Source organism: Macrosteles quadrilineatus, unplaced genomic scaffold (genome assembly GCF_028750875.1).
Source record: "Macrosteles quadrilineatus isolate MER2022 unplaced genomic scaffold, UCM_ALF_1.0 Scaffold_3__2_contigs__length_128488019, whole genome shotgun sequence".
NCBI lineage: Eukaryota > Metazoa > Arthropoda > Insecta > Hemiptera > Cicadellidae > Macrosteles > Macrosteles quadrilineatus.
In genome coordinates this window covers 51482692-51491591 of record NW_026542596.1, presented here as the reverse complement: position 1 = coordinate 51491591, position 8900 = coordinate 51482692, and the positions used below count along the sequence as shown (strand labels likewise).

The 8900-nt window shown below is 31.4% G+C and overlaps 1 long non-coding RNA gene across 1 annotated transcript; it reads left to right on the top strand.

Annotated features, from left to right (window-relative positions):
* The first annotated feature begins 6124 nt into the window (after positions 1-6124).
* LOC128988922 (uncharacterized) lies at positions 6125-8004 on the top strand. The gene is made up of 3 exons (XR_008490443.1): positions 6125-6203; positions 7138-7236; positions 7950-8004. It is a non-coding gene; the product is annotated as an uncharacterized LOC128988922 (long non-coding RNA).
* The last annotated feature ends 896 nt before the right edge of the window (positions 8005-8900 follow it).

The window sequence follows — 8900 nt, the reverse complement described above, 5'->3', positions numbered from 1 at the left end:
TTAATATTGGAATGCCAATCATATCCGTTGCATAGACTGGGATTGCTGCTATGTTACTTCCTTTTGGCCGCACAGTTCATAGCCGATTTAAATTACCACTGAATTTGAATGAACATTCTGTCTCCGGCTGAAAAGTCAACAATAAAGAGGCTTCTATCATTCGTTCTGCAAAATTAATAATTTGGGATGAAGCACCTATGGCCAACAAATATGCTCTAATGTGTTTCAACCGGCTACTGAAAGATATAATGGATAACGATGTGCCATTTGGTGGGAAAATCATTATCTTAGGTGGAGATTTCCGGCAAGTGTTCCCGGTTGTGCCTCATTCATCTAGAGCCTCTACTGTTCAGAATTCAATTAAGTTTTCATACCTATGGCCACTATTCAAAATTTTTAAATTAACAAAAAATATGAGGGCTAAAACTAATGAGTTAGATTTTGCTAACTTTTTGCTCGAAATTGGCAATGGGGAATACCCAACAATTGATGACAAATCTGTGGACTTACCCCCACCACTTATCTCTGATTCAGACATAGTTTCAGAAATTTATGGAAAAAACCTACAAACGCCTATGGACTCATCGTACTTATCAAAATGTGCCATTTTAGCACCAAAGAATGAGCATTGTGAGGAAATCAATAAAAGAGTTTTAGACCTCATCCCAGGCTCAAGCAAAAAATATATAAGTGTGAATAAACTAATTACAGATGATGACAGTGAACTATTGCAATTCCCTATTGAATTCCTCAACAGCCTTGTGATGACTGGTTTGCCTTCTCACAAATTAGTCTTAAAGGAAGGTGCCATTGTGATGTTATTAAGAAATTTAAACTACACAGCAGGTCTTCTAAACGGAACAAGACTAATTGTCAAGAAAATGTGTGAAAACAGTTTAGACTTAGAAATCATAACTGGCACAAATATTGGACAACGTGCACTATTACCCCGCATTGATCTCTCTCCATCAGATTCTACAGTACCATTTTCTTTCAAACGAAGACAATTCCCCATAAAGGTTGCGTTCTGCATGACCATCAACAAGGCGCAGGGCCAAACGATTGATCGAGTTGGTGTGTACTTGCCTGAACCAGTATTTAGTCACGGTCAGTTGTACGTCGCCTTATCGAGAGGGAAATCTTTCGATACTGTAAAAGTAGAAACTAAATCAAAAGGTGGACGAACAGCAAACATTGTTTGGAAGGAAGTATTATAAAAGTCGTAATATTAATAAAGATTACCAGATGGAGGGAACTACTCCTGAGAATATGCGTACATGCAATTCTACCGACAGAGATGTCTATTTTACAAGAAATATTGTTGTTAATAAAACAAAGCCTCATTCACGCTGTGTTACATATGAGTTAACAAATGTACGTGCTTTCTCTGTAGGTGCTTTTAGGAAGTGTGTGGATATTGTTCTGGATTAATTGATTTTCAAAACGGAAAAAAATACATCGGGACGATTTTCTCTGTGTTATATGGAATGTGTTATACTTTAATTTGGTCATAAGGCGAAATTAATCCAGCAGCCCTATAAGAGTTTAATTAAAGTTGTACCGCCCTTATTAAGTTTAGTATTTTATTTTTTTATTATTAATTTCAATGCTGCGGAGCAGCACGGGTCATCTAGTTTACCTTTACTTTAAATTGAACCAAACTAATAAATTCTTTGCGCGATTTAGAGAACTTTAAATCAAGAACAAGCTGACATAAGTTTGTAAGTAAACATTAATTTGACAGGTGAACTTAAACTACTCTTGATTAGATCATTAGATCTACCACCTATATCCCCTCTTCTTTGAGGGATGAGCACTAATGGGTGTAATATTGACCTGTCTTATTAATAGCCTCGGAAACATTACCTTCGGCTGAGTTACATAAGTGGATTACCCAGATTAACATTGATTGTAGAAGTGACATTAACAGTAATGACACTTATTAAGAAATCGAGATATTATTGCACTGATCAATGAAATTAAATATAACGTTTTTACGTTGTTTTGATTTTATACTATCAGTCTGAATGACCTATTAACTGTTGTCATAATGAAATTATTTCTGTATTAAGTTGTTTTGAAAAAAGAAAATGCAAAACCAAAAATAATTAAATAAACTAATAAATCTCTTAACAAAACGCACAGCCTGATACAACGTAAAAATTGTAAACGAAGTGTTTGCAAGGAGAGTTAATAGACGTATTTATAATTAAAAGGAATTCATTAAAAGGAATTTACAAAACATTGATCTCTCATGCAAATTTTGCTATTAATTTAGTACTAGGCATACTATTAGGCTATATTGATCATGAATGTAAATATGCATGTGGATATCATCTAATTGCACAGTTCCATCAGCCGTAAACCCGGCAAATTAGCGTGGAACTTCCCAATAACTCGCTTTGAGCCAAAAATTGATTTTTTTAAAGGATTTTCAGCAAGTTTACATTTGATTGTAATTGATATAAAACTGTTAAGATCGTATGTAAACACACGTGAAGAAGGCTCCTACGTGTACAGAAGCAATTGAAAATACTTTGATCGAGAGGAACTTAAATATACTCAAGACAGTACTTTTGAAACCAAATATGTCTGAGTGTGTTCAAAAAGACCAAATAAAAAATACTGAAATATCACGATTTCTAGTCGTAAATATGAAAACCTGACTAGCTTAGCCATGTTCTACGTTGTTGTATTCGATCTTTTTGAACTTGGTGTCGTTAGATAGGTGTCTAAATGCTAAATAAAAGTGCTATTGGTATTTTTTACAAAATAAGCCATTTTACAGTAATTTAAATAAAAATATATAAAATGGCTACCATTTTTAAATTTTTATTGGTTAAAGATTACTTTTTTTCTAGCAAGGGTCTCCTCTACCTTTACATTCATACCAAGTATCATAATGATGGGTAAAATTTCAAAGATAAAAATGTGAAAAAAACAAAATTGTAGATATTTGGGATTTCTGAGAAACTGACATTCTTGATTAGGTCTTAATTTTAACCATAGAACCATGTCCCAGAATTTGGCTGTTTACTTATGGAACACCCTGTGTAATACTAGCCAAGCCGTGCGAATCATTCGCACTATATCCTACTTAAATTCAACTTTATTTTAACTTTTTATAGTTAGTACCATGTAGTTAATGTGTTTTTTTTTGTAGGTTTAGTAAAGTATAGTTATTTTTCTATAATGCAATTTTATAATTGGCTCTCATAATTAAATCAATATATTTATCTACAAACTTAGGATAGGTCTGAAATAAAAAATCAGAATTACAGAATAGTGCTAAGTAAATATTGTGATTGAATACCAATATACTATTTGTATGTTGCATACACTATGAAGATGATATTCATTTTACATGCTGATGATTGATTTCAAAGCGCTTCACAACTGTGCTGGTTAAACTATCCTCGGATTGTCTATCTCTTTTAGAGATGAGCTCTAATGGTTGTGATATTGACTTTATTAATGGCCTGGGAAAGAATACCTTCAGCTGAGTTACATTAAGAGGATTACCCAGATTAACAGTGATTGTAGAAGAGATTATCAACGAATGCACTACTTTGAGGAATCGTGGTATTATTCTGTTAAGTGTTAAATCAAATACCACATTTAAATTTTGTTTCAAATAGGATTTAGGTTTTTTAGTAAATATTTAAATATTCAATTTCTGTAAGAAAAATTATTTTATCAAACGTAGAAAATTGTTAGTAGTTTAAATTGGTAACTTATTACCGAAATATTTTACAAAACTTATGTTTATTACACACATAAATTTCCTAATACATGCCTAGTTTTGTGATGTGAACATGAAAATATCTTCAATTTTTGCACTTTGGTGTTAGTTATTTAAATAATTTAGTTTTTGTTTTATTTTACTGTATACACATATTTATTGGCTTTAAAAATTGTTTAATTTTAACCCAAAATTTTTTTTAATGACTCAATTTCTAGAATTGAATTTTATAGTGAACAATTAGTTCTATGTTTAACCTACTCTTACATTAAAAACTTAATTCCTACTTGAGCACTTTCAGGTAAAAACACAAAAACATTACTTATAATCTGTGTCTTATATTGAAGAAACGCTGTATGATCATTTATTGTATTCTGGTTGGATGTGAATCTAACACTGTCTCCACCTCTCGTACTTGGGAAGTAATTGAACTCATCCTATGTGACTTGACATTACAATGACTATCTTGGCTTCTAACTCTGACTTGATTACGGTCACCAAGAACAAAAGTAGTTAATCAACTGGGTTTCATCACGCTATCTATAATGTTACCTAACCTGATAAGTAGTTCTTTCAATCAATACTAATGGTTCAGCAAAGTAAACTTTGACGATTATGTAATGGAGTACAAAAATATTAAAATACCATTTTTTGTTTATTCTGAATTATATAACGTATTAATATGGTCACGTTATACTGGATAACGACTTTTCTGTATAAAACAAAAAAAACTATTCCGATTTTCTTAGCTTTATCATTAATATTAAAAAGTTCCAGTTAGCTAATAAATCGTGGTTAGTTTTTAAATCTAATTCCTTTTTGACTTTGGTAATCTAATTGAAAATTCTTTGTTCAGTTTTGTTGAAAGGTTAATTGATCTTCAATATTATTTGGTAAAAGAAAATTTGATATAATGTATATTTTTATAAACTTGCATTCATCATTTTAATAAAAATATTAGCTGATAAATGTAAGGATAATTCATTTTAGGGGAAATATCAGTTATCGACGTGGCCTTGAGCTTATTCAGCTTTCAAAAAGTCTTTGCATTCATCACCCTTTCATAAACCACATAAAAGTGTTTAAACTATTTGTAGCCTCTAAGTGGTCAGGTAACCACGAATTATGGAATGTCAGAGATATTCTCAAACTGTGAGAAACGTTTGTGGTTCTGTACCTCGGTGAGAGGCTGCAAATTTGTGGTTTTCCCCATAAGCTATCGTGAATTACAAGGTCCTTCCTAGCTTATGATCTAAAAAAAATCACACCACTCTAAATTGATTTAATTCTTAATCTTGTAAAAATGTGTGATCATCGCGTAATTGAGTATGCAGTTTTAAATGGCGCAATTAGTGGAATATTTCTTATTGATGGCTATATTTGGTTTATTTTTGTCTCAATCAGCCTTCCCGTTAGATTGTTTTACCATAAAGTAATGAGGAAAGCTTTAGTGAAAGTTTTAAGTAAGAGAGCAATCAATTTGCGTTCAATTTGTAAGCAAGCAAATCGCAGAACCGAAAGAATCCTTGAAACTTAAACCAAGTTCAACTCAACGTCATTTTCACATGTCATACTTCTACAAACTTGTAAACCATCTCTAATCTTTTTTAGGATAAAATAGTTTTTAAAAAGGTTTTCCTTACACCGATTGAGTTCAAAACTAGCTGTGTTGTTATACAGTTAGTGCTGAGAACGTATTATTGCAGTTTTGATTTTTTTTTTGAACAGTCTTATATTATGACACATTTAGTATTTGTTTAACTTACAATTATATTTTTAATTCTAAAAATGACTCATAAAAAATTGCAAACGATATAAATAGAACATAGTTTGATCGTGTCACCTATTGTGTGCTAGTGAGTGTACCGGCTGAAATACAAATCAAATATACTCAAATTGGTTTAATATTAACGAACATGAAACAAAAAGTATGTAACGATAGATAGAATTAGTTCCATAGTTATTATATAAATTAAAAGGCATGCAAAAATATCAAATAAGTACAAAACAAGGCTATTCTGGCCTTTTAAATTATGTCACCAAAGGGGTGTAATTATAAAGTCCGTTTAGAGCAAGTGATACTTTGTGAATTGTCTATTCTTTACACAGACCATTTACACAAAACAATAAATGTCATGTATTCGTACAATGGTACTCTCATAATGAAATGAATTGATTGAAAATTTTATGTACCACAGATGTCATGCTTCGTCACACTTGGGAAACCAATCGTTTAGTTAAGCACTGCATCTAAATTGTGTGCAAGCTTACAATTGATTACTTAACCTAGAATTGTTCACCAGCATGTAAAAATATGATAATTTTCATGGTGTACACTATAACCGGATATTGGTATTTAATCACGATATTTACTTGGGATATTCTGCAATTATAAAAGGGGCGTCAGGACCTGGCTTCACAAGTGGCAGTGATCACGGACATCAGGAACAATGAGATGCAGGTAACATGTCTACACCACCAAAAACTATAGATTGTAGATTGTAAGGGGATGTAGCAATATATTTGTTAGCCTAGATGGCCTGGTTATGTTCTTTACGTGTCCTTTGAGATTGGGTATCACCAAAGAGAATGTTACAAAAAAATACCCTAAATGAAGGAAGATACAAAAGTTTGTAAACTTCTTGGGTCTCGATCAATTTCACCAAAGATTTACAGGTTATTCAGGCACTTTTTACTAATATAGAAGAGCTAAAAAATTAACTTTCTTGTTATGCTCAGGTAAGCTTTATTGCAGTGTTCAAAATTCACTGCAAAAATGATGAGTCTTAAGTATGTATAAAGAAGTGTATTTTCTCAGATTTACCCTTGGTTTACAAAACACATTTCTTAATAATTGGAAAGAAAATTATTTTTATTGTGAACTCAATATTGGGGACTGAATTAATTGAAATTTACCCTGTGGTTGCCTTAGTTTTGGCAGTTCCTGAATATAAGGAACCTATAAAGTAAAACACCAACTGAAATATGTACGCTGTATTAAATACAGTTTTTCAATACGATTTAAGAACTAACATTGACTATGGTAATATACTATTCTTTATTCATCTTAGACAATTTTCAATTTATTCCTTAGGATACTGTAAATAATTAATTGCTCACATTGCTACAAGATTCAGATGAACAACGATGAACGAGGATGTTAGCCGAAGTGCTACAATTTTTAGTAGGAAACATGGACATAACTTTGTGATCATTGAGAATGAAAGGCCAAATAAATCTGGCACGTCAATGACATTAATCTATGTTTTCATAAAAGTCAAGTGAATAACTGACCCAGTGTTATAACTGAATTATTGTTCTAGTAAATTATTGTACACCACCCAACTTCTGATCATGAGTTCTAGGACTAAAGACTTATTTTTTGTTTTATGTAGGGAATCCGGTGTAAAATTTGTGGCATGGGGAAGTCGGATTCTTATGGGTGGCGAGATGGCAGATGCCATCGGTGTAGTAATTATCATTACAGAACAAAAGTAAGTAAAATTTCCATAGACACAGCTGTTAATTAATAGCCCATACAACTAATGGCAACTAAGGGATCTACAGTTTATAGTGGAATCCGAACCACATTTTTGCCTTGGTATATACGAATTGGTCTAATTTTCAGGATAGCACTGCAGATATCAAATCAAATCAAATATGCTTTATTCATAAAGTACAGTTTTGTACATTGAATGGTGTCAACTAAATCTATCTTAAATTAATAATTTACAGATTTGTATATTTTGGATCATTATCTAAATCAAAAACCAAGAACCAGGAAATGAAAATGATCGAAACTGTATCAATTACTAACGCTAAGAGGGGAGGTGGAAAAATACTCTTCGAGGGAATAGAACGCTTTCTCTACTAAATAAAGTTTTAGTTTTCTCATGAAATTTTTCCTGCTTTGTTCATTTCTGATTTCATTAGGAAGATGCTTAAGAAATTTTAATCCTATATAGGATGGTTTTTTTTTCATAGAATTTTAATTTATGTTTACTTGAAATAAGGTTTTTTTTTTCCGAGTGTTGTATGGGTGATAATTTGTCTCAGAGGTGCTCAAGCAGTTTTTTACTAGAATAATTGTGTCGTAGTACTCACTCTTGCAGACGTTAATCCACACCAGGGAGAGCTGAAGTCGCAAGTCTTAGTGTGAATGATTTATAATTAATAAGACCATACTGACGTATGCGTTTTATTCCAGAGAGAACGTCCGGTGAAATTTCGTAGATGAATCCACCAAAATTGTAATATCACTCCAAAGTGTAAATTTTTTTTTTTTTATTTGAATATTGTGTTATATTAAGTTAATATTTAATGTCATGATTAAACAATGCTTTTAGTATTTTTTATGATTTATTTTTGCACCCCATGCAAAGTTTTTTGTCAATTCCGTCCCAACTGAAAAACTATTTTTTAAATCATGGTAAATAATAGTCTTACTGTGTAATAATATCTGAAACACTTTGTACATTCATAATCTTCAACTGTAAAACTTGTTTTAAGGATTTTGATTTTAAAACAATTATAAAAATTATTTGTAAGTCGGCTACTCTCATAACTTTTCCCAACCTGTCTCTTATAGTTTAATTATTCTGAATAATCTGTTTTATAAATAATAAATGTTTTGAGTGTGTGATAAAGTATTATTTCCAGAACATTAATAGATACTTTACGGCTTCTAAATTTAAATGTTATACTGTTTTTATTCCAAAATTGAACATGGGACGGAAATGACTGAGGTGGGACGGAATTGACTTATACCGGAAGGAATTGAATATTATGGGACGGAATTGAACTTTTGTAGGCTGTTAAAACATCTGTATTTGAAAAAAGTACATGAATAAAGTACAATAATGTATTTAATGAATGTTTTTAATGTATTTAATGTTTAAGAACGTTTAAGAATGTTTAAGAATGTTTAAGAATGTTTAAGAACGTGACTATATAACGTAGTGTTATATAGTCAATGGAACTAATCAACTTGTTATACACACAACGTTGAGCCTCCGAATGGGATTTGGTCAGTTTTAAATCAATGCGATATTTTATTTCAAAGTGATTGAACATTTACTGTAATGGGAATTATTGGCAATTTGATAAAATACTTTTTGAATACTACACAACAGTAAACTGAAATAAAAAATAATAAAAG